The sequence below is a fragment of the Tenrec ecaudatus genome, chromosome 5 (genome assembly GCF_050624435.1).
Source record: "Tenrec ecaudatus isolate mTenEca1 chromosome 5, mTenEca1.hap1, whole genome shotgun sequence".
Classification (NCBI taxonomy): domain Eukaryota; kingdom Metazoa; phylum Chordata; class Mammalia; order Afrosoricida; family Tenrecidae; genus Tenrec; species Tenrec ecaudatus.
Genome location: NC_134534.1, coordinates 66,966,218 through 66,993,432, shown reverse-complemented (window position 1 = coordinate 66,993,432; position 27,215 = coordinate 66,966,218). Strand labels below are relative to the sequence as shown.

At 40.4% G+C, this 27,215-nt stretch overlaps 1 pseudogene; it reads right to left on the bottom strand.

The window, feature by feature from the left end:
* Positions 1-2,607: 2,607 nt before the first annotated feature.
* On the bottom strand, positions 2,608-24,050 carry LOC142449107 (regulator of G-protein signaling 20 pseudogene; annotated as a pseudogene).
* Positions 24,051-27,215: the final 3,165 nt, after the last annotated feature.

The following is a 27,215-nucleotide window of genomic DNA, read 5'->3' as shown; positions in this document are numbered from 1 at the left end:
TTGAATACAAGCCTTTAAAACCCCAGACACTATTCCAATTGATAGCCGGGCACCATGTGCTTTCTTTACCACACTTTGCTGTAGCACCCTTGTCTTCAATTATCTTTTCATGAAGGAAAGTATTCAGCAAGATCGTTTTATAAGAAATAACTGGTCTTGATTTGGGGCTAGAATTAAGAGGAGCCCAAAACCCATCTGCCTGACCACAAGTTATGAACAACTCAGGTTTTCTTTAGTGGTCATATCACCATTTTGTGACAAAACAACAAAAGAAAGAAAAACAAAAAACACCCCCCCCCAAAAAAAAGAAAGAAAAAGATACACATTTTCAATAATCCCCATAGGGTATAAGACATTTGCATTGAAAACATCATTAATTTATCCTATGACATAGAAAGAAGTTAAGGTACTATGGAGATAGTTTCTGTGAGTACAGTGCAGTTTTGAATTGCAATCCATGAGTTGTAGCATTGTGCAGATTGAATTCTTAAGTGTTTGAGCTCTGTTAAAATTGAGCTTGGGGGTAGGCGCTAGGGAAAATTTTCCTGCAACATTTCTTGCTTCAGATTAATACCTGTCATTATTAATGTAAGGGGAGCACTGAGATATTAAATATATGGTAGGACCAACTACTGCCATTTCCACAGTCTTAGGGTGACCATCATTTGCTTCCTCTTTCATCAGGAACTTCAGTCCTCAGTCCAAGAGATCCAGGTAGTTTTGAAGTAGAGCCCAATTTGCTCATTTGAGCTTCCATATTGAGTCCTTCTGGTATGGCCTTTGGGGGATCCCATGTTCCCTGTAAGGCCAGGATCTAAGGTCATCATATTTAGTCCATGGCATGGTTCACCAAGGGTTTGATAGAAGCTTATTCAAAGTGTCTACTCAGGAACATAGAATGGGATTTATTTTCTATTTCGGTTCCCGACAATTATTGTTTAGCATCCCTTCCTGATGCGAGGTTGCTCCTCCCCATTTACCCACCGTACCCGCCAACAGAAATATCAGTGCATCCTCTGAAATGTAGATGCTCCCCTCCCCTGGTCTTAACTTGATTTTCCAGTAAGCTTCTCCTCTCATTCCTACGGATCGTCTGTTGATTGGGGGCAACCTTGTCTCAGGGTTGTATAGCATCAAATGGATGGTCTTCTTCCCCTCTCCCCTTTTTGAATGAGTGGTCCAAGCCAATGTGAGGTCTTTCTTCTTCTTCAAGGTGTTTCCCTTGAAGTGCATATAAGGGGGTGATGTATGGTTCATGGCAAGTAGGCAGACTTTCTGCGCCTTTGTTAGAGAATTGACCTCTAAGATTTGTTTGTTTTTTTCTCTTTATAGTAGTAGATTCATCCAATATTAATCCTTTTATGAATGAATCAGCATAATGGCTTCCAGGTCCCTCCATATCATGCAGTGTTTCATGCTTTCATCACTGCATTTTAGGAATGAGTAGTCCTCCATTGTGTGTATGTACCATAGTTTTTTTTTTATCCATTCTTCTACTGTTTAGCATTCCCCTCCTCTATTTTAAGGGGCATTCTGGCTGTCCTTCTTACAGACAAATTTATTAATTATTCTGGTACTAAATGGGATATTTAACACTTAGTCAACATCATAATTCAAATACATCAATTCTTTGTATTAATCGCCAGCTTGATTGCAGGAGTCAATTGAAAATACCATGGCCTAGGTCAGGATCATCTTAGGATGCTATGTTACATCTTTGCTTTGGAACACTTCATTTATCTTTGAGTTAAACTTATTGTGCTTTTTTTTAAGAATAAAAATGCCCAGGTATTTTTAATAATAAAAATGAACAGAAGCATATTTTTTTCAGAAGCATATTTTAAAGCATTGTTAGAAATATAACCAAACTGTGAGTTGTAAAGTTCATTCTCCATATTGACAAATTCTGATCTTAAATTAGTGGTAAATTAAAAAAATACTTTATTGCTGTTAAACATTTGAGAGTGGACCACTTAAGAGCATAATGTTTTACATTAATGATGTAAACACACACACATATCTGCATACATATATTTTAGGTTAAAGTGGAGTAACAGTAATGACACTGGCAAGTGTTCCAAATGGAGTTTGGCTAAAAAGAAGACAGAAAGCAACCCTGCATGAACTTTCGGGAAAGAATAATCAGCAATTGTAACTCATGTAAAACCTATGTGGTCCTATTTGTTCCAGTGGATGTACATGTTCCAGGTAGTATGGAGTCTTCAAACATGTTCTCTGCTGGTGAGAAAGCACTACAGTTACTGAACATGTAACTACATTACCTTTATAAAGAAGTCACATTCCATTCTTTTCCTCTAAAATAGCACAAAAGGAAGTTGCAATTTACTTTGTGAATAATAGAGTACTCTGTAGAAGGAGGCATGTTACTAACAGCCTGAGTGGTTTTCTGGAAAATGATACTACGACCTTTAAATTCTCTGTTCTAGACATTGTTCATAAATTATTTTATTATTTTATTAGTGATTTTAAAATAATAGTAAATTCAATATTAAAGTAATAGCAATAGTGTGAACTTAATAGTAATAATTATCAATAGTAAAGTTAATACTAAAGCAATATTAAGGAAATAATATCACTTGAAAAATCCTATGCTTCAATGGATTTGTCAGATAAAGACTGGAACAAGGCCTTTCAGAGGGTAAAGTTCCTAAGCCAGGACAATGAGTCTCTGTGTATTAGAGTGTCAATCTGGAGTTGCATATCATCAAATATATGTTTAGATGATTCTAATATGTTTCCATTGATGACTTCTCTTACTTAAGAGTTTAAGCTGACCTCATTAGAAGAAAGAACAGAAATGCTGTCTTTACCTATTGTTATTGCTTTCCCTTCAATCTTGTTTTTAATAACTTCTTTTTTTTTTCAGTTCCTCACAGACCATTCAGAAAAGCACATTTTCTTCACAGGATTTTGTCCAGAGGAATTCACAGAAAGTATCCCTTCCTGCTGGAATGATCATTAACTTGTCGAGGGACTGAGCTCAGGTCCTTTCAGAGTGGGGTTACGCTTTCTTCGCAGGAAGGAGACATTCTGTTCTGAGTTCATGGGAAGACCTCCTGGGTCTCTGTTTTTCTTGGTTTGTGACAATGAGAGAAGAGCAACCAGAGCAGCAGCATTGAAAGCAGCAGGCCCTGGAGCCATGACTTCCCCTTGCATGTTGGCCCAGAACAGTGTGTGATGTATTATGGACTACAGATGCCAACTAGTTTCTTATTTCTATCCATTCTGACCCTATAGGCAGGCTGCTCCTGTTGTTGTTCTTGTTAGGTGCCATGGAGTCTGTTCTGATACAGAGTCATCCTCTGCACCGCAGAAGGACACACAGCCTGGTCTTGGGCCATCCTCACAATTGAGCCCCTACTTGCACTCCCTGTTGCAGCGACGGTCCAGTCCATCTCCTTGCGGGTCTTCCTCTGTTTGTTTGCTGCCCCTCTAGCTTAGTCAATTTCCATGGGTGAGTCTTTTTGAAATGTGTCCAAAATATTTCAGAGAAAGTCTTGTCGCCCTTGCTACTAAGGAGCACTCTGGCCATATTTCTTCCACCATCAACCAGTCTGTCCTTGTAGGAGTCCATATGACTTTCGATATTCTTCTCCATTTTTCTTTCACACTCAGACTTTCGAATCCTTGAAAGCAATCTTTTGCAATAGATTTGCCAAATTCAATACATCATTCGATTTCTTGACTACTTCTTCCATTGGCATTGATTGTAGACCTAAGTAAAATTAAATTCTTGACAACTTCAGTATTTTCTGTATTTATCAAAATGTTGCTTTTTTCAGGTCTAATTGTGCTGAATTTCTATTCTTTATTTTCAAATGGAAAGCTGTAGTCTTTTATCTTCATGACCAAATGCTTCAAGTCCTCTTTGCTTTCAGGAAGCAAGGCCTTCGGATAGAACTCATATCAAACCCACTGTCATTGAGTCGATTCTGACTCACAGTGACCCTAGAGAGGGCTTCCAAACCTGTATATCTTTGTGAGGACAGCTGCATTTTCCTCCCATGAAGTGGTGGGCATTTTTGAACCACTGACCTTGCATTTAGCAGCCCAACCCTAAACCCACAGTGGCACACATGATTAAGCACTTGACAGTTCAAACTACTCAGAGTGGCAGCCCAGAAAAAAGGACTGGAAATCTATTTCTAACAAGTCACAACCCAGAAAATCCCATGACGGAGTTCTGCTCTGCACACATGGAGTCATCAAAGTCAAAAAGGACTCCAGGGTAATAGGTTTGAGTTTGGGCATACAGGATATCCAGCTATAAACTTTCACAAGCAAGCAAACAAACAAACAAAATCCAGGCTGGCTCTATAGTCACACCGTAGAGAACAACAGATAGAGTTTAACTAGCACAGTTGAGGGCTCCCCTTCCCGAGATTCCTCACCATGTTCTGTGTCCCTCTCCCATCCTATCCTAACACAGAGCTAGAAACCATGTGCTTTTAAGCACAAAGGCAACAACAACAAACTTAACTAGGTTATGGTTTTCATTTCTCAAACTTATTTGACTCTTTTTTATCCTTATAATTTACTGGAGTGGAGATAAGCCTGACATCCTCTTTAGTTTAATACTCCATAAAAAATTAATAGCTTCCAGTGATTTCTGTGACTTTGAATAATAGGTTCTCTCTCTCGATAATTGTTGTGACATTTTAAATCACATTTTCTCAAGGATGTGTGTGCTTTCTTGGATCTGAAGCAATGGGGAGACAACATGCCTTCCATTTTTTCCCTAGAAAAATGAAAGGAGCTTGCAAAGAGTGTTTCTATGTATGTAGTAGTATGTAGATTTTATCTACCAACTTTATCATGTTTTCATTTTCCCTCAAACTGACTTCTCAAAGACCCACTCAAGTCATATTGACAGAAGGGTAGATCCTTTTACAGAACATGAAAATGAGATGCTCCTGTAAGCCATGGCATTTTCTTCCTGCTTATTGCTGTCATGGCGGATTCTGTGAGGGGACGGATCACAGGACAGACAGGCTCCAATGCCTGGAGGGCCCCATGAATGAGGACCAGAATGGAGAGGGAACCAGACTCTGGAATGGGAAGCCATTCCCTGCATCTGTTAGCCTATCTTCACCCACTTAACTACTTCTTCACAAAATTTTATTAGATTTTTTCCTTCCTTCCTACCAATACCTTGTCTCTCCTTCTGCCCTGTATTGAGGTAAGATGAAAGGGAATTGTATGTTCAAATCCTGATCATTGGCAGGTAGGAATGGCAAGAGATCATCTGCAGAAGCTAAGAAAATGAAAACACCCGCCCATCAGTTGACAAAGTGGTAGATGGAGTCAAATTGGGAATGACTGCCAATCATGTCATGCTTCAGGAGAGATATTTGGGATCAGACCACAGGACTTGAATGGTAGACACCCTGAGATAGTTTATTGTGCCAGCCTGACCAATAAACACATGTGGGATTAATTGAAGGGCGGAGAGACAAATGGCTCTGCGAGCCTTGCCTTTCTTGTGTCTCGCTCTTTGATCATAGGACCAGTGTGTGGCTGCCTTGCTTGTTCTGTGCCTCAATTTGCAAGCTACACTACCTGTGGGACACCTAACCTGGGGACTGTGTCACTGTAATTTGAGACCTTTAAGACCTGCTTCGCCACACAATTGGAATTTACATCTCTTGAGCTGGGGACTGACTGTTGGTGACCTGGCTGACAGTTGGTGACCTGCCTTGCTGTTTGCTGCCTGTGCCGGGATAGTCTAAACCTCTCTACAGAAGACTACCTGGCGGCCCTCAAGACTTGAAGGACCGGCAGTGTCTCACAACTCTCTCAAGGGAGTGAGTTGCACTGAGCCATTTGTACTGCTTTATAATTTAACTGTTCATTTATTGTATTATATATATATCTACATGTATATAATTTAACTATTCATTTCTTGTGTTATATATCTATCTGTGTATATATATATATATAATTATTAGCAATTTGGATTTGTGTCTCTAGAGAACCCTGTCTAACACAGACCCTCTCAATAGTTGCTCAGCTGCATCTGTAATTCAATAACACCTTTAGCAGGAAAGGGGGACGAGAAAGGACTCCACAGTTTTCTTCTCTTCTTGTAAGCAGGTTCAACATAAACAACAACTTGGTGATTAGTCCTCGAGGTTGGTACACAAAAGAACCACACAAGGGTCCTCCCAATTTTAATTTCTGAATGTGATATTGAAGTGGAAGAGAAATGTTTCAGTTACTAATGAGATCACAAGGTTTCGTATATTTTAGTAATTTAGTAATAAGTCGCTGGCATTCAACAATGTCAAGAGGTAGCATATGATCAGGGACAAAAAGTACTAAAGGAAGAAGTTCACGTGGCATTAAAGGCATTAGCAAAAAACAAGGCCCCAGGAATTGACCGAAAACCAATTGAAATGTTTCAACAAATGGATGAAGCACTGGAAACACACATTAGTCTATGCCAGGAAATCTGGGGGACAGCTACCTGACCGATCGACTCAAAAAGATCTGTATTTCTGCCCATATATTCCAAAGAAAGGTCACCCATACAATGGGGAAATTATTGAACAATATCATTAATACGCAAACAACTAAACTTTTGCTGAAAATAATTTAAATTGATTGCAGGAATACATCAGCAGGGTGCTGCCAGAAAGCCATGCCTGATCTAGGAGATGAGACGGAGTGGAAGATATCGTTGCTGATGTCAGGTGGATAGTTCCTATAAACAGAGACTGCCAGAGAGATGCTTACCTGTTTTCACTAGCTAAGTAAATACATTCAACTGTGTGTATCATAGAAAATTATGTGTAGCTTTGCAAAGAATGAAAATTCCAGAACACATTTAATGATGTTCGTCTGGCACAAGGACATAGACTAACAGACAACCGTTCAAACAGAACAAGGGGATCCTTCATGATTTTAAATCAGGGAAGGCATGTGTCAGTTTTGCATCCTCTCACCACATTTATAAAATCAAAATAGTCCAAGAAGTAGAGCTATGTGAAGAAGAATGCCGCTTCCCGATTGGGAGGGCATTCATCCGTAACCTCTGATATGCAGATGACACACCTGATGGGATGAAAGCAAAGAAGGTTTGAAGCAGTCACTGATGAAGATCACAGACTAAATTCTTCAGTCGGGATTACATTACGTCTCACTATAAAGACACTAACATTCACACAATGGGATCAATAAGCAATTTCATGGTAAGCAGTGAAGAAATTGAAGTCTGTTCGTCTCTGTCAAGGATTTCATTATACTTGGACCCACAATCAAACCACGTCTTGTCATTGGAAATCTGCCACATAAGACCTCTTTGAAGTGTTAAAAAGCAAGGAGACCAAGGTGTGCCCGACTCAAATCAGAGTATTTTCCATGTGTATGAGAAAGCTGTGTAATGAATAAGGGAAGCCAAAGAAAAATGGGTGCACCTTAATTATGTTGAGAAGAAATATTAAATATTCCATATACTGAATACACCTGCTTGGAAGTACATCAGAAGAAACAATACACCTGTCTTGGAAGAAGTACAGCCAGACTCCTCTTTGGCACGGAGGATCTAGAAACTTCATCTCACTTCCTTTGTACTCGCTGTTATGAGAGACCAGCCCGTGGGAAAGAACATCATGCTTGGTAAGAGTGGAAGGTCAGTGAAAAAGAGCTAGCCCCTCAACAAAATCGACACTACGGCTCCAACATGGGGGTGATTATGAAAATGGCACAGGGCTAGGCACGGTTTCTTCTGCTGTGCTATGCGGTGTTACCAACTTATTGGCTTCTTAAAATAACCATCGACTTATTACCTGTGCCAAGTACTGTACCCATGTCATTTAAAATTTACAGTCTCTAAACACACATTATTACTAAGGTCCTTTTATACTTTATAAGCCATGGGCCTTACCCACGGTTGTCCTGTTCCTGCTTAACTAACAGCCTGGGCTCTGTGTTTGGGCAATATGACTCTAGAACCCTTTAGTACAGCGGTTCTCAACCTGTGGGCCGCGACCCTTTTGGGGGTAAGAAGACCCTCTCATAGGGGTTGCCCGATTCATAACAGTAGCAAAATTACAGTTATGAAGTAGCAACGAAAATAATTTTATGGTTGGGGGGTCACCACAACATGAACTGTATAAAAGGTTCATGGCATTAGGAAGGGTGAGAACACTGCTTTAGTATTTCATCATTTGATATTATACCTTGAATACCATATATTACAACCTTAAAAAATTCCTAATAATTATTATTTGCGTCTCAATATGGATGAAGTAAACTACTCTCAGAACCTAATTTTCATTTTTTAACACTGTGCTTTTGGAAATACATTATGACTTCGTCTCAATTTGCAAATATAACTTTGAACCACAACCAGCATGTAAATTGAGCACTTATTGTATGCATAATTTACTGGGGAAACCTACCAAAATTGTTACTCACCACAAGATCTGATATTTTAAATCTGGAATTTCTGAGTTCTATTCCAGTCCTGCTTATTTACATAAACATTCAAGATGGTTAATGATTTAACCTCATCACTACTGGCCGCAAAGACTTGCTTAAATATAAGCTTTGGATTCAGCCAGTACTTAAAGAAGTACTTTATTGAAGTGCCATGTTTCTGCATTTTAAAACACAAAATAAATGCCTTGATCTAAGATATCTTCCTCTAAGAAATAGGCGGTAGGAGTCTGGAGGCTTCATCCTGGTGATCCCACAGGGGGGAAAACTGGTCCCCAAAGTCACCCTCAAATAACCAATAGATTACCATATCAAATGGAAGTGTTTCATATTATCCAACTTGTCAAAAATAATCATTTTGTTTGGGGCATAATTATTATTTTCCCCTAAAATAATTGATGGAAGAGTTCATTTGGTGGTTTCCCATTGACAACAGTTCTCCTGAAATGTCAAAGAGCTGATGATCATATTACTAATGTTTTTCCTGTTTATTATAGAAGGAAAGCATGACTCTACTTAAGTTTTAGCAGATTGCTATGTTTGTGTTCAAAGGAGTCTCTGAGCACAGTCTTATTGCATACAATGTCAATAAAATTTACTGTGACAAAATATTATTTCTGCTATTCCAATTATCTATGTAACACTGTAATAAGCTGGCTCTATGTTCAATTCGAAAGCACAACCTGGTATCAATATGATAGATCAATATGATGGTTCCTGAATGCTCATCAGTGCTCTGATAACAGATCCATCTTGGGCTTCCTATAAAGATAACCAGATCCCATTTGCCTAAATGAACTCTGGTAAGAGAATCAAAGATGTTTTGGAAAAATAGATTTAATTAGCAGCAACTAACCTGAAGGTTTAGGCATCAGACAAAGTTAGATAATCCATTTTCCACTAGTTTTGAGAAAATATTTATCGTTTTCATGTGTGCTTGAATGTCACAACATCAAAGTCATCATCGACTACCTTATAGAAAAAGCAACCCTTTCCCTCTGCTGTACTCTCTCCTTGCTTTTCTTGACTTTTCCTTCCTCAGAGCACCTATTGCTATGTTGCTGTTGGGTGCCATCAAATTTCCTCTGACTCATAGCAACCGTACCTAGAACAGAAAGAAATACTGTCCAGGTCTATGCCAACCTCGTACCCCTTCCATAGAGCCGCCACTTCTCTAGGAATGTATCGCTGTGCTTCGAGGGTGGTCAGCTTGCTCTGGGACTTCTCTGAAACATCTTCCCTATCACAGGGATAAATAAAAAAAGTAGTGATACCGGTGTTCCAGTCCACACACAGACAATTTTATTCCAAGCAAAACATGTCTATATATATCTACCATCAGTGGATGTCTGTGGACAAGTTTTCTCAGTTTTGTTAGGCTAATTTAAGAAAAATTAAAAGGGATCCAGTCAACATATTGGCTGGATCTCCTAGGCTAGTTAGATTTAGAGCGGTCAGCTTAGTAGGTTATGGCAAATGGCTTTTGGGAATTCTATAGGAGTAATCTTGGTATTTCTTAAAGGATGTAGGCCAGTCATGGAACTTATTAGAAAGAAGCTTTAAGAAAACAGAACACAGCATTGGTAAGAAAAAGCCGGAAAGTTGTGCTGAAGAACCACCACCACCAACACCCCCCACCCCCTCATTGTGACAATGCAGTTGCTCATTCTTGGAGGGGAGCAAAGACTTTCCTGTATGAATCCCATTTGGGGAACTTTACCCCATCCACTCAACAGCCCCGATCTTCACCAGCCTTCTTTTCCTCCCCAAACCAATGCTCCTTGAAAGGAACATGGTCTGAGTCTGTCAAGGGTACCAACACTACCCTTTTCGTGTGATTTCAATCCAAGAGCGCTGGATTATTTGGGAAATAGACAGATGGAATACCACCTTCAGAAAGATATAGAATTAGATGGAAGATATCTAGAGAAACAAGAGCATCACATTGTAATTTCTTTTTTAAATAAAGTTTGAAAGGATGGAGGAACGTTTTCTCGTGGACTTTGGGACTGTTATCAGGAGAAACCGGTCCCTGGTAAAGGAACTGGTTAGCAGTGTGAAGGTCAGCAAAACAGAGGAAAACCTGCAATGAGATGGGTTGACACCATGGTTTCAACAGTGACAATATAATAATAATTTTTAAATTATCAAGGGTTCGTTGGGAGAGGGGCTGGGGAGGGAGGTGATAGATGAGGAGCTGATACCAAGGGCTCAAGAAGAAATAAAATGTTTTGAGAATGATGATGGCAACAAATGTACAAATGTGCTTGACACAATGGATGGATGGGTGCATTATGGTAAGAGTTGTATGAGCCCCCAATAAAATGATTTTAAAAAGAAACATAGCAATTGTGAGGATGGCACAGGGCTTTGTAATATTTTGTTCTTTCATACTTGGGTCACTAACAGTTGGAACTTTAAGGCACTTGATGGTACATAACAAGAAATATATTTTGTAGCTATACTTTTAGGTTTGAATATATTACTCCAAATATCAAAACATCAGTCATATTCTTTACTTTCGTAGATGAGTAGGATGACTTATTAGACTAAATCATTTTTTAAAAATCCAACAAACATTTAATTCCATATGTATACATGTACTTTTCTAATGCTTTGCAAAAATTCATGTGCTCTCAGGATCATAGAATGAACCTTCACTTTTTCTTGGGTCAGAGTGCTTTCCTTACCGTGAGTCCGGCCTGCCGTACTGCCGTGGGATTCTCCAGTAACGACTTTTCTTCAACTCCAGGATGCCCTTTGGGCATGAGCATTAAGTTATCATTTCTTTCCAGTCTCAATCGGGAAACTCCTCATCTCTTTCTTAGCTCTTTGTTGTAGAACATGATTTTTAGGAGGGTAAAATTACAGCAAAGAATTTGAATCCAATTAGAGAGACAGAAATCCCTGTTCTAGCCCCATCGTTTTTAGCAAAGCCTCTCATCTGTAATAGCAATGGACACAATTTAAAGCTTGCCCATGGATGATACATAAGTCAGTAGCACTCTGCTGGCTAATTTGTTCTTCATAGAAATAAAGGAGGAGGATGGCAACTGGTGAATTCTTAAAATTGAAGTCAATATTGCCAGAGATAATGTGCCTGGAAATCTGTTCATGTTTTGAATAATTGGTTGCTGGCTCCCATGTTAGTATCTTAAGTCTGAGCTGGAAGGAGAAACACTGAACTACTTTAGTCAATTTATCACAGTCATAAATACATCCTGTAAAACTCATCTGGAGTCATCACCAAGGGCTCTCCGTTCTCTCTGCTGGAAAAGAATGTGCGTTTGACAGTGATGTTGCTTTCCACCTTTGGTTTGTTTCTAGACAGCAGATGACTATATAATGCAACGTTCTTCAGACAACACAACCAAGCTGTAAATTGAAAGGTTTTATGGTCGCATTAACTCATGCAAATTATTTTAGAATGCTTTAACTCCCCGGGGATTTTCATAACTGATTATACCACCATAGAAAATATAAGATGAAGAATCTTAGAAGCTTGAAAAATCATGGATGGGACTTGCCATAAGAATTGGTTCAGAGTTCATTTTAATGTTAAAATGTTCATTTTGGTCATGGCTATCCAGTGGCAGATGGATTTGGCAAGCTCGTATGGACTCCTCTCCTTTAAGGAGGGTGGGGGTCATAAGTCCTTAGTCAAAGACACAGCAGATTAGGTGGGATGGTCTACGGGTTGCTTTGAATTTTAAAGAGTCCCTGAGTTGTGCAAAAAGCAAAAGCACTTGACTGACTACTCACAGAAAGGTTGGAGGTTCAAGTCCACCCAGAGATGAATCAGAAGAAATGCCTAGTGACAGCATTCTGAAAGATAAGTCCTTGAAAACCCTACGGCACATAGTTTTACTCAGACACACAAGGGCCTTCATGAACTAAAGTTGCTTTTACAACATGTGGTCATGAATTTTCAACCAAGGTCTTGAAAGTAATTACAGAGCTTCTTGATAAGTTATATGAATTATAGTTTTGTCTATCTGTGCTTGGGTATCTTTGTCTACTTTCACTTGGGTCTGATTCTAGTCTACTCTTATGTTTCTTGAATAATGATTAATGCTCATTTTTCTAGTTTTGAATGGGAAAACATTTCTAATGCAGTAGTGTTGGGGTTCTTCTGAGTTTACTGAGTAACACTGACATGTGCATACAACCATAGGTTTTACATACTGAGTCCTTTCTGGACATAAATTTTCCTAGAAATAGTGTTCTACATATGAACAAAGTTATTACAGGGCAAAACCCATAACTTAAGCAGTGTTTAAGGATGATTTCAAAGAAAGTCTGAGCTTACTGGACATCAGTCCAGGCCATGCCACCCACCCAGGATATGCACGTAGTCTGCTGCTACTGGGGAGACTTCAGCAACCAAGTCTCAGAAGCACTGCTTTAAACTCAACATGGCTGATAGGAAATCTTAATGTGCTCCCAAACTCAGAAGTGAGTAACTCTTTCACGGCGTGGCAGAAGCCAAGTTCTCGGGCTGGCAAGGCAAACAACGGCGGAATGTCTGCTTTTGAAAGCAAGGATGGGGTTTCACAATGGTTGCCTTTTATGGAAGAAGAATGTAGAATAAATCCAATGGTGCCAGAAAGACCTGAAGCGATCAGTTTGTTTTTGGAGACTGCAGCATGGTTTGCTCTTTCTCTCCCTATACTGAATTGAGAAATATTAACCAGTCTGGGGATATATTACTCCAGTTCTGATTTTACAATTCTTATTTCTCACTGATAAGTCAAAGTAACATAGGATGCTCTAAAATGGTTCTTTGAGTTTATTCCGTAGAGCCCTTGAATTTATTAGCATCCTCTTTTCTAAAACTTTTCTTCTTCCCCTATAAGGGAGGGTCAGCTTTTTCTGTAAAGGGTTAAACATTTAACATTTGAAGTCATGTGGTTTCTACCTCAACTACTCAATTCTGCCACCAAATATAATATGTAAATGAATGAGTATGGCCATCTTCCAATACAGCAGTGCAGCTAGACAGAAGGATGAGGAAGAAGGTGATAGTAATAAGAATCCCAAACCAAAAGGGAGGTGAAGGCCCTCTTGCCCCATGCCTCCCTGGCACAAAGGAAGGTGAAAGGCAGAGGGGCCACATGTTCTTATCCATGAAAGAGACAAAGATAGTGAAAGATGCTGTGGGGGGGAGAGACTGGAGGCTTACTGCCCCCACAATGGCTGGATTAAATCTCAGCCTCTGGCCCTGGTGACAGTGGTGCAACAAGTATTCTAAGGTACAAGGATAGTCATACCTGGAAAGGGGGCATGCACCACAGAAAGCCAGACCATAGTGGAAAGTCAGCCAGAACAGAACAAAAATCCTCCCTCCTCATTCTCTCTGGGGGTCCTCTGGTGCTCCACATCAAAGCATCTTTCTTGGGAAACCCACTCATTCAGTTCAAATGTTTTTTCTGACTCCAGTCTGAGTATTATTACTTGCCTGAATGCTTTCTGAAAAATGGAACAAGAACTGAGAAAGGAGAGACTTTTGCAAAAGCTTGCATCTCCTTTTAACAATATTATTCACAATAAAGAGGAAGGGGAGGAGACGAGCAGGCCGTTTGACTGGGAGCTCTAATTTGCTGATGTCTATGATCTCCTGTACTGAATTCTACTGCCATCCATTCACTCCCCCATTAAGCACTCTCTCTCTCTGTACACACTGTAGGCCATCAGCCTGGGAGATGCAGAGTAGAACTAGGAGAGAACTCCCCTCCTTTCCCTCCACTCAATTAATTGACTCAACTTCGATTTATAAGGAAAAATAAATGATTCTCCTTATCATGTTTCTCAAATTCAACTCACTGCCTTCGAGTCAATTCTGACTCATCGCCTCCCTATATTAGGGTTAGTACCTTTTTACTATCAATTCTTTACCAACGATTGGACCTGTGTTGGGCAGGTTCTCTAGAGAATCATAGCCAAGGATACTTGACTGTGTTGTATTTAATAGTAGGTCTAAAGTAAGAAATGACTCACACAGTTGTAGAAACAGATAAATCCAGCCCAGTGTAAGTCAGGCTTCTCCTGACCTGTAGAAGCTGATGGAGAGGAAGCAGCAGAACAAGACAGAGGCAGGAGGGGCCCCAAACTGGTGGATGCGGAGGCCTTAAATTGGTCGAATGAATCCAGTTCGGTAGTCAGCTGGTGGGATGGGCAGACGACACAACAGGAGAATGAGGAACCACACGCAAGGTTCAGCGCCTGCAGAAGGTTGTAGGACCAACGAGGATTCAACGCTGCTCAGTCTTGTTTTCATCCATACAAAAAGGCTCGTGACCCCAATGAGATGTCACCAGGCTGTGCAACAATCTGCTGAGCCCTTCCTCTTACCTTGTTGACATAATCTCAGACCACTGCACTGCCATGTTCTACAGCTGAAAATTGCCGACACTCTGGGATTCTGGGCTCCAATTCCGCTCAGAGATTCCTTTTTCGCTCCTTCTGGTCATTACTCTCTTGTCCCTTGCGTTTAGCCTTCTAGTAACTCACCGTCCAGCTTCCCATCATTGTTTGGTTCCTACATTTCTACACTTCCTTCTGGAACAAGGCGCATACTCTGCCTGCAAGGACCCTATTGGTTACAAAGTTTCGCCTTGTCTTGGGTGTTTGCGGACTCCACGTGATGTCATTGAACAAGCTGGACAAGCACAAGCCATGCTTCAGGGATTAACGGGACAAGGTGTTATAGAACTGCCCCAGAAAATCTAGGACACGCTTGCTCTCAGAAAATATAAGAATTTACTAAACGATGTTCCTTTGTTTCTAAATCTTACGTATCTATGTATTTACAATGACCAGATGTTATCATCAAGGAATCTGTGTGACAGTGCTCTGTGCCCTGGCCGCAGTCACCCTTACCCACCTCATCGGGTCTCTTTATGGCGATGATCACTTTCCTCCCGTCCTTTGTTCCTCACTGTTTCGTGGACAAAGCCCTTATTTTTACTGTGATCAACAAATACGTAGTTTACACTTATAGATATGTATCATCCTCTGTCTCTCATTATACTCTTCTACCAGACTCTAGCATATGCTTAATTGGTCTCATCTCTTCCATAACGAGTAGCCTTTATAATTTGAATATTTTACTGTATTCCTGGCTTGCTTCTGTCAAGCTTTCAACGATGAAGGTGCCCAGCCAAGGGTCTGGTGCTTAGCACTTCCTCAGACTGTGTTTGTCGAGGGAAACCGTCAGCAAATCATTGGTGAGATAGAATTTGTACAATACCTAGAAAGCATTTTAAAATCAATGTCTCTGTCACTAGACGGAAGAGGACAGTAAAGCACAGAGAACTGTAAATATCTTGTCACACAACTTGCATCATATCTCACTCCACGAGTGGTTTCTGACTCAGAGTGACCGCATGGGAAAGAGTAAAATTGCTGCTGTGTGTTCTCAAGGCTATAAAACTTTATAGGAGCGGAAAGCCTCATTTTTCTCCTGGGGAGAGGCTGGTGATTTGAACTGCAGACCTTACAGATAGCAGCCCAGCATAAGTCACTGTGCCACTTAGGATCCTGAGTAGGATTTTAAATCAGAATACTTGAATCAGAGGTATTTTGATTGCAAAGTCTTCCCATAAAAACATTTGCATCTTTTTTCTTTTACTGTATAGTTTTGAGTTCTGACCTGTGTTATCTCTTTATAATCAACTTTCTGGTTTCAAAAGCCTTTGGCCTAATTGACGTTTTATGTGAGCTGACCTAAATCCAATGTCAGAGGTCTATAAGGTACAGTTTGTATTTTAACCACTGAATGTAATCTTCTATATTTGTCTTTTGATAAAATGATGTTAAAATTAAAAGACTCCCTCTCCATGTGCACAAACTTTGGAAGATTTGGAAATACAGTATAATATTTTTATCTTTCACATTTCTACTTCAGTACTTGCTAGGTCATCTTCGATTATGTTATTTTATTAAAGTTTTCAGGTCAAAATTTTTTTGTGTACATTCCTCTGCATGTGTTTAATTCTCTCTACAAATAACCTCACTAAGAAAGGTAAGACTTGTCTGAAGAAGATGATGATAATGCACAGATAAATGTCTGAGAACTTGTCACATTAAAATGAGGTGAAACACTGTAGACTGTCGACTAAATTATATTGTACAGTCAAAGAAAATCGAGTTAAAAACATGACCTCTTATTACTACTTAATGTTCAGCCAGTGAAGTCAACGAGGCATTTTAAATGTAAACACTTTATACTAATGTAGGAGGAAAATGTAAGGAACAGGTTTGGTAAAACCCACTTTATTTCTTTTGTCCTGATGGAGTTGCAGCACATACAAATCAGCATCATTATCCGGCTGTCTTGAGACAGCACTCAGGGAACGCTGTGCCAGAGACATAAGCTAGATGTCAGATTGCCAAGAGCGTTATCCAGCCCTGTGGGGATACCACGGTGAGCCTTGTTCTTGTGGGCTGATAAAAAGAGGAATGTCAGAGACCAAACTCCCTCAGCTTCCTGCCTACTTCCTGACTTTCCTTTCCTCAATATTTCCCTGAAGCTTCATCCAAGTCCTGCCCCCCCCCTTCCACCAAGTTCCTCCCTTCCTATCCTAACTTTTCTCCTTAATCTCAGGATCATATCCCGAAACCCTGCTGTATCAATTAACTGCTCTTCCCTCCACCCACCTCTTCTCACACAGTTCATACTGCCTCCTCCACAAGTCCCTTCCATGCAGCCTGCCAATACACTGCTGCTTCTCCGGTCCAACCCCAACTTTCTCTTGATCCTGCCATTCCCTCCAACTATCATTCCATGTTTCTCATCCAGGTCATTGCCAGACTTCTGCAAAGATGATTTCCACATCCCCTGACCCTAGTGATGGAGCCCCGAGTCAAACAACAACCCTTTGCTGGCTGATTTTGTTCCTCCCAGACCAGCTGACACTTCTCCAAAACTCACGTCCATTGGCTTCTATGACTCATCCTCATCTTTTCTGATTCTTCTCCTGCTTCTCTGGAAAATGCCTTCTCTATGTCTCCCACCTGCCTCCTCTTACATGAATATAGACTGCAAAGATAAGTCTGGCTCCTTGAATTCTCATCTTCTTGATTGTTTCTACTGGTTATTGCAAACAATTTCAACTATTTCAAGCAGGTAACTACCAAGCATTTTTTCTTTAGCTTTGAGCTCTTCTCTAGACTCTCAGGCATGCATTTTCATTTGTTTCCTGGATATTTCTCTTTGACTATTCTAACAGCAGCCATGGTGGTGTGATCAGGTAAGCATTGGACTGTTAACCACAAGGTCAGGGGTTCAAAACCACCAATTGATCCTCAGGAGACAGATGAACTTATCTTCTCCTGTAAAGATTTACAGCCATGAACATATTATCTCGAGTTACTATGAACCAGAAGCAACAGGCATGTATGTGCCAGAAAGGCATTTGTAGACCCCTGACCCTTCCAAATTGCTATGATATTCCCCTAAGGCTTACTTGGCCTGGGTTAGCATGTGGAAAGAAAAGATAAAGGAACAAGAGGGGAAATGGAAGAGCATCCTTCTCCATGCTTTACTGCCCCAGCAGTGGTTCACACCAGTCCAGCGTCCATCTCATTACCCTGACTGTACCTGCCTCGACCTGTGAGGACAGCTGACAGGTGGGGTCTTAAGCTGGATGAAACTGTGCTCTAACAAACTCTGTGCTCATGGAAAAAGGAGCGGTGGTCTGCTGGTCATTGTACCAAGTGATAAAGTGGACTGATCAGAATAATTCTCACGATTTTTCCCCCAAAATATGTTTATGTTGTTCAGATTTTTCTATAAAGACCACTGTGGTCCTTCCAGTCACCCTGTTTTAAAACATGTAAGATATCTTTAAGGCAAAATCGACCTTTGTTAACTTCCTCCTCAAACAACTACAATTTTCCATAGTATATTTTGAAAAAAGAACAGTCCCTGTGGGTGAAGGGAGAGAATGGACAGTTTAAGATATGAAATAATAATAATAACAGTATAAAATTGATCACAGATTCACAAGAGTGGGAGAGTGGGGAGGGAGGAGAAAAAGAGGAGCTTATACCAAGGGCTCAAATAGAAAATGTTTTGGAAATGATCATTGCAACATATGTACAAATATGCTTGGTAAAATTGATGCATGGAATGTTATAAGAGCTGCAAGAACCCTCAATAAGATGATTTTAAAGAGAAAAAGGAAAAAAAAACAGTCCCTTACTCTTACATGCGTTAGCCCATCTTATTTCACTTTGCCTAGCAGATGTGAAGTGTTGCTGCTCTTTCTCAAGTATTTGAAAAAAGACTGCTTCCCAATTGTCCCCCTTATGTCCCCCTTATATCTTGCTATGATATTCATGTTATACACCTCTGAAGCCTTTCTGAAGCATGTAAAATGGCAATGTGCCAGGGAATAAAGTGTGGATTCCCAGCATTCTTGTGAGGGGCTGTGAGTCCTTGGTGAGTCTGGCAGCCCTCTGCCCCATCCAATCCTCCTTTATTATCTATGGCATGTTCGACCCTCAGTTATTGTACGAGCTCCCTGTGTTTGTCCTCTGTACAATCATGCATCTTTATCGCTTGCTTTGCAACACTTTTCCATGCTGCAAATGTTCTCAACGTGGCAAATCCGGATTTAATTCCCACTTTGTCCAAAGAGCTTTTCTCTTTCTTTTGGGAAAAGGTCAACTCACCTGTTCTGATTTTCCCCTCAAAACTTTAACTATACTCCTCATATGGTACTTAACTTTTCGTTTTTTATTGTATTATAGTATATAGGCACGTGCCTTATCTTCTCTATTGTCGTTGCCAGCTGACACCGAGTTGTCCCATAACTCATGGTGAACCCATGAACAACAAAATAAACCGTTACCAGTCCCAAACTATGTTTTATGATTGGTTGATCTTTGGTTCTCTTTGACTAATTTATGAAAGCAGATTGCCAGGGTTTTCTTCGTAGTCTTAGTCTATAAACTCTGCGGACACCTGTTCAACAACAATAGGTGGTGAGTGCATATCAGGTAAAGTGACTGGAAATTGAACTGGGTCTGTGGCATGGAGTGTGAGAATTCTATCATGGAACCACCAATGCCAACAAACTGAGTTACCCTCAATTCCAAGTCCTCAAGTCCACCTAGTAGACCTACACTCCACAAAACCCTCAAGAAGACGATCTTTCAGAAGCACACTGCAAGATGTTTCTTTGTGAGGTGCTTCTGGGAGGCTTTGAATTGCCAACATTCCTGTGGGTAGTGAAGCACTTAATCAGCTACATCACCCAGTGATGCCTACAGACCACTTTTTCTTCTCAATAGGAGGATCCTGCAAAATGTCGTGGGAACTTTTCATTGTCTTGCAATCCCATTTTCCCATGAACTTTTTGAAGACCCTTTGTAATGGTTCAGGCCGCATTCTCCTCTGGATTCCACTTAGAGTCCAGGGGGATGCCTGGCACAAAGTGGATGTTCACCAAGCATCGGTTTGAAAAATGACAGCTTGAAGAATGATTTTCAAAACAACAGGAATATGTAAAAAGGAGCAAGCTTATTAGGAAAATGTATCATTCTGGCTGATGGATTGATTATTACTTGTGGAGAAGACATTCATTCAGTTAAAATACTGGTAAGGCCTGCTCATTCATTTGGGAAGATTATTCTAGAGGAGTAATAATTGGTATCAGAGCCTTGTAAGTTTAGTAACAATGAGACAAGTTTAAAACCATTATCATAAAAATGTATTTTCTCCAACAAGTCATGTATTTTCCTTAGGATTATCTAAAAGTGTATGAGGTCCGTAGCTTTTAAAACGGTGTGTGTGTGTTTCTCCCTCACTAACATTTTTCCTGTGAAGCTTAAGAATATTGAAAAGATTTATATTGTTATTATTCTGTGGTATTCCTAGCCATTGTTAAAAGTAAGGCTCTGAAAAACCTTGACTAGAATCAGACCCTTTACTCTGATTTTCCCATAGAATTGTAGAGTCCAAAGAGATGACAGTTCTCAAGATGTTTTCCCAAACATCTGACCTGTTTCCAAGCAAAACCTCCAAATCTTTGGACACTTATTTATCTAAAGTATCGGTAAAATCAAACAAGCCTTTCAATTCTACATTTGCCTCTGGAGTTAGGGCAGCACTTTAAAGTGGCAGGAGCTCATAAACGTGTCATGGAAAAAGGGAAAACATGCTATAAAAATCACCAAACCGTGAGATAAAGAGGAGGAAGCACTATGTGATCTCCGAGGTCCACTGCGACGATGTGGAATACATGTTAAGCCAGAGTCTCACCACTCACGGGCTGCTTTCTGACTGTAGTTCAGATCATTTTGAAAACTACTTTAACTCTCTGAGGAAGTTTGGTTCCCTTATTTGCATGGCTAACGTTGGTCATGTCCGTGCAGCCTCTCTTTCACCCTGGCGTTCCACCAACTTCATGACAAGTGTCTCCTGAGTAATTGCAGAATCCTTAACAAACCACCTGCGCCTCTCCAATGTGCATTATGGTGGCTTCAACTGTAATAGGGGCACATGGAATGTATCTTATGATCTTTGGGGTAGTTAAAAATATCATTATAAATTTAATATGTGGTTAAACACGTGCAAAGCTTTGTAAGAATCTAAGGAGATAACACATACCAATCACCCACTTAGGTGTATGGTTTAATTGTGGATAATTATTCTTGCAAATAATAATGCTGCTGCAAATGATGATTACTACTTAGGTTCAGACAAATGTATTAGAAAGTGGGGCAGGGAGGGAGGACAGAAATGAGAGTCAAGTAGGAGGCCGAGTGGTGCAGTGGTTACACACTGGGTGGCTAACCACAAGATCAGCATTTCAAAATCACCAGCCACTCCTCAGGAGAGAGACGAGGCTTTCTACTCCCATAAAAGCTTACAGTCTCAGAAACTCACAGGGATATTTCTACCCTTCCCTAGAGGGTGACTATGAGTTGGAATTGAGTAGATGGCAGTGAGTACGGTTGTGTGTATGTGTGTGTGTGTGTGTGTGCTTGCTATAGCTGTCTGCTACCCTAATAGATGACACTTCAAACCCACCTACTCCATAGCAATAGGCTTTTGTTAAGATTACAGCTAAGGAAACCCTATAAAGAAGTTGTACACTGTAACACATGGAGTCTCCCAAGGTGGAATTGACTCAATGGTAATTAACAACAAAAACAAATCTCAGAACTCTCATGCGCTTGTTCTAACTATGCTCCTCCTCTAAGTTGTCCTCCAGAGTTTAGACAGGAAACTTGAAAGTAGCGATGCAAGGCAGTCTAGGATTCCCGTTGTACTTGTTTTCTAGCATTTGCCGATTACATATGTTCCAGAAGAGTTGAAAGAACTTTGCATTTGAACAATCTATGTGTTTACGATGGTGTACCCTCCCCGAACTGGAATTGTGTTGGGCAGAGGTTTCATGGCATGCATTTTTCCTACTAGGTGAGCAATTCACAACTCGCTCTGACTTAGTGCAGTCAGTGGAGTCACCTGGGAAGGTTCTCTCTGGTCACAGTGAATTGTTTTGTAAAAGCAGTTTCGCTCAAGCTTCGTTTTCTGTGATGGCTGATTTAAGAGAATAGCATGCAGCTGTGAAATTTTATTTCCTGCTCTCGAAAAATGCTGCAGAAACTGTTGTGATGTTGAACACAGCTTACAAGGACAGCACTTTGGGCAAAACTCAAGCATGTGAGTTTTTCTCATTTCAAAAAAGGTGAAATATCAATTGATGACAAACCTCATTCTGGACATCCATCAACTTCCTGAACAGATGAAAATGTCGACAAAATTCATGCTCTTGTGCTAAAATACTGATGACGAATCAGTGAAAAATGGGGAAGTTATCTGTGTCATCCTGGAACTCAGTTCAGCAAATTTTAATGAAAGATTTAGGAATGAGAAGGTCCCTTTGAAATTTGTGTCTCAGTTTCTGACTGATCAGGAAAAAATCAAACAAACCTCGAGTATAAACACGCCATGCTTCGAAAGAACAGCTTCGAAGTGACCCAAACCTTTTTTCCCAAGGTCATGACTGGTGACAAGACATGGTGCTATTCTTACAACCCTGAAAGCAAACATCAATCAAGCCAGTGGAAGACACCATCATCTCCCCACCCATAACAAGCTCATCAAGTGAAATCAAAGCTCAAGACAATGAATGCTCTTTTGTTTTTTTTAATACGAGGGTGATAGTTCATCTGTTTCACCAGGTCAGACTGTTAATCAAGCTTCCTATTTAGAGCTTCTGAAAAGATTGCATAACAGTCTGCACCACAAAAGGCCTGGCTTGTGGCAAAAGGGGGAGTGATTTTGCCACCATGACAACGCGACAATGCACCTGCTCATGCAACCATCTCAGTACACCTGTTTTTGACTAAACCAGCATGATTCTCTTGTCCCCTGCCATTTACTCACCTGACCTTGATCTGTGGGTCTTCTTTTTGTTTCTGTGAATGAAGAGGGACATGAAAAACATGAAAGAACAGATATTTGGTGATGTAGAAGAGGTGAAGAAAACAGGGAGGTGCTGTCAGCCATCCAAAGAGATGAGTTTGAAAGATGCTTCCACGAATGAAATCCCAGATTTGACAGACATATTAACTGCATTGGAGAGTACTTTGAAGGTGATAAAGTTGTTATGGAAAAAAATTTTTTAATACATAGCTTTTCAAAAAAAGAATCATTCCAGGTTTTTTGGGTGCCTACTCATATGTGGTGTAGTGGGTAAGGAGTTGGGCTGCTAACTGCAGGGTCGGCAGTTCACTGCTCCAAGGGAGAGAGATGGGGCTGCCTACTCCTGTCGATATTTACAGTCCCTAAACCCAGAGGGCCAGTTCTACTCTGTCCTATAGGATCGCAGAGAGTCAGAGTTGACTTGATGGCAATGAGTTGAGTATGTGTGTAATACATATTAATAGGCCCAGACAGCACTTTAAGAATTTATATGCCTTCACATTTCATCCTCAAATGACAGAGTACCCCCGGAGTTTATTATTTAAGAAGATTGCTCTCTGGGCCATTTTTTGGAAGTCTAGGGACTTGTTTGTGACAAATCTTTCCTGTCCTACATACAAATGCCACCCCCACACCATTGTTCTGACATATGAGGATATGCTGAAGCATAAAATACACAGAAACCTCACAATTGATGAGCTAACAAAACACATACGAGCACCAGGAAATTGACAGATGAGGGCTCAGGTTAGCATCAGGCACAATAGCATTCTTTTCTGTGTGGTTGTCTGGCCTGCTTATTAAACTCCAAGGCAAAGAAATGCCTCCACCTGGAGATTTAGACATTAGAATTGATACTCCCAGGTTAGCACATGCTATTTGCAATAAAAGCAGACTTTGTGTGGAAAAAATGAAACTGGAGGCTTTGTACACTTGTAAACCACAGGTAGCTCACAAGTTATTATCCCTGTTTTACTCTCAGGTTGAAAAAAGACTCTTGAACACGATATATTTCAGTCTGCTTAAAAAAATGAGTCCGGGATTCTGTCAGCCTAATCTCATTACACATGTAGCCATTACAGTCAAAATGAGTTTCCTCTGAGTAAATTTGGGTGGGTTTCAGAGCCTGTTCTCTGAGGAAAAGCGTCATTATGCGAAAGTAGCATGCTACTAAATGCAACTTCCTATGAAACTATGCTATGCACAGTCCTGTTTTCTCGAGCCATAGAGTGTTGAGGGGAATAACACCGGTCTTGTTCAATCCAGAAGTGAACAGAATGACAAAGAGGGGGAGAAATGATCGAAAATTCATAGTGTCGATAGTTCGTTACAGATTGTATTGAATAAGAAGACTGAGTACCTCACAGACTGTTTACACCCCTAAGGACCTATAGGACAGAGTGGAACTGTCCTTCAGCGTTTCTAAGGCTACAAATCCTGTGGGAGGAGGAAGCCTCGCCTTTCTCTGGCTGATCAGCTGGTGGGTTCACACGCACGCACGCACACACACACACATATGTATTTAGTACTTCGACTGGTCTCTTTATCATATGCATTTGACCCAGAATCCCTTTCCACTTGGCCAATTCATTCTTTTTGAGCACTCTGCCTCCATCCCCTTCTTTGTTCTTTAAAATAAAACTATATCCCCTCAGAACGTAAATCATGGGAATTAAGGGTGTCTTGTTCATGCTGTGAGTATTACAAATGATGTATTTTGATGGGGACTGGCATTGTTCTTGGTTGTATCTTTAGGGTCCTGGGAAGTGGAAAATCATCACCGCTGTCATCTAGTTGATGACTCAGAGTATCCTGTGTGTCAGAATAGAACTGCTCCATAGGGTTTTCAAAAGAAAGGCGATTCTTCTGAAATAGATGGCAGTGACTATTCTGAGATGCCCCTGGGCATACTCCCATTTTCAGTCTTCCAGTTTTCTCTCAAATACATTGTTTATATCATCCCGGGACTCCCTCATATTTGCACTTCCATAAATATTTCAACTACTCTTACTGCTTTCTGAAAGCTCGTTTTACTAGCAACTACGTAATGAATGTTCTTATGTGTTGTTCTTAGGTGCTACTGAGTCATTTCTGACCCATGGTGCTCCTATGTCAACAGAATGAAACATCATCTGGTCCTGCACCGTCATCACAATTGTTCCTATGACTGAAACCATTGCTGCAGCCAATGTCCCAATCCATCTTCTCAAGAGTCTTCCTCCCTTTTTTGCCCTTTTAGTTTCCCAAGCATGGAATCCTTTTTCCAGGGAGTAGTCCCTCTTGACAATATGTCTGAAGTAATCTGACAGTCATGTTGATTACATGATAAAGTCTCACCATCCTTGCTTCTCATGAGCATTGCTGCTTTGCTTTACTTCTTCCAAGACATATTTATTCTTTCAGCAGTCCATGCACTTCCAACATTCTTTGCCCTCAGAATATTATTTAAAACATATCATAAAAGCGGAAGTATTCCAGGGACACACTTTAATTCATAAGGATTGTGATGGCTACTTGTGCAATGAGATTAGATTGGTAGATCCCTGGGCTGCAAAGCATTCTGAGACAATGATGCAGAAATGCCCAGTGGCATTTTCCCTGTATATACAAGTTTTCTTGAAAGTTGGTCGTCAAGGGTTTCATTTGTTCATAGTTCCTAGTCTCTCAATGAACATGCAGATCAAACATTCTTGCTTTGTTTTAATCCAATGCTGTTGCTATTCTTACTGATGTTTCTAAAATGGGAAGAGTAGCTGGCTAATAGAACTGATAAATGTGAAATCTAGACAGTGGACACATGACATGGCATTCTCCTCATCTTGAATAGACTTTCATGTCTCCAAGTGATTCATGTAGCGTTCACTTCACTTGGCTTGGGAGAGACATAAGTAGCCTCTTCATGCCTGTGTTCCTTCCAACATGGTGAGGAAAAATGAACAACTGCTGATTTCAACATTTACCTCTTTAGCCTTTTTTCTCTTCCTGTCTGGTCTTCTATTTAGCTAGACAGAGACTTAGAGGGGCTGTGGTTTAGATCAGGCTACTGTGTAACCAACCTAATTTGCATTTCCCTCTAAAATGTGACATTGCACATCCCGAGCTCTCCGCCTGTCAGTGGTGCCTTTTTGGTCTCAATTTTGGGTCTTAGGTGCCAGATATGGAACAATGGGTTAAAGTCACATTCAATATTCAATGTCTGAACAATTTATTTCAGCTGGCATAGTATGCAATTTCTATTCTCCTCTAATATTGCTTTTGGTTACAATTTAAACCTGACTTCACTGGTCTAAGAATACTGAGTGGAGCTAGGTAATATTGCCTATGTATAGACATTCCTAATACTGCTGAACCTGGGTACAGATCCAGATTTTCATATAGAGTGTGTGTGTGTGTGTGTGTGTTGGAGAGGCAGGGGGAGGCAATAGTAACCACGTGGAAAGGAAGAGGGTATTGAAATTTTATTTCTAGAATTCTCTCCAGCGTTTTGAAATAACATGAATTATCAGTATAATAGAAGGGGAGATTATGGGGTGTGGGGTGGGGTGAGTCATAAATCTCCCTGATGCCTTTGTTTCTACTACCATAGCCTGTTAGATAATGGAGAAAACTGTATGTAGGCCCCTGTATCAGTCCTGACATGGAAAAAGATGTCACATCCTAATGGAAAACTAGAGAACGAGTTTATGAAAAAAGAACTGCTGGGCAGATGTCTTAGGCTAGGTTCTGTAGAGGAACAAATGCAGTGTTTCTTTACATAGGCACTCGCACCTAGGGTGAGGTTTATGAAATTGCATCCCTTCACTATTATTGTAAGTTTCTTTTCCTTTTTCCAGCCTAGGTCCAGCCCTCCAGCTTTCTTGACTGCTTCTCACTGCCTCTGCCGACACTTTCACAACCACACTCCAATTCAAGTTTTTCCTTTGTCACTAAGGGGCTGGCTGTTCCTCCCTCTCTGGGCTCTAGGACCCTAACAACTTTTCACACTTAAAGGACGCTTTACAATGCTCAAAAGAGATGTACAGTGAGTTTATGAGTTCCTTACCCAAGGCACTAGTCTGTGATATGAGTAAAGGGTTGGGGACTGAGAGTTCATGGGACTGCAATACTCTTGAAATTCTTGTTATCTAACGGTGGCCTTGGGATCGATCGACTACTTTTCTACACACAAATTTCAGGGCTGCTTCTTTTTAACTCACACCTGTGAGTATTTTTCTTCTGAATTACATAAGTAGTTTTGACTTTAGAGACTTGGTCAAAAGAAGGACGTTTTTAGAAAAATGAAAATGTAAAACAACACCCTGATTTAGGAATGGAA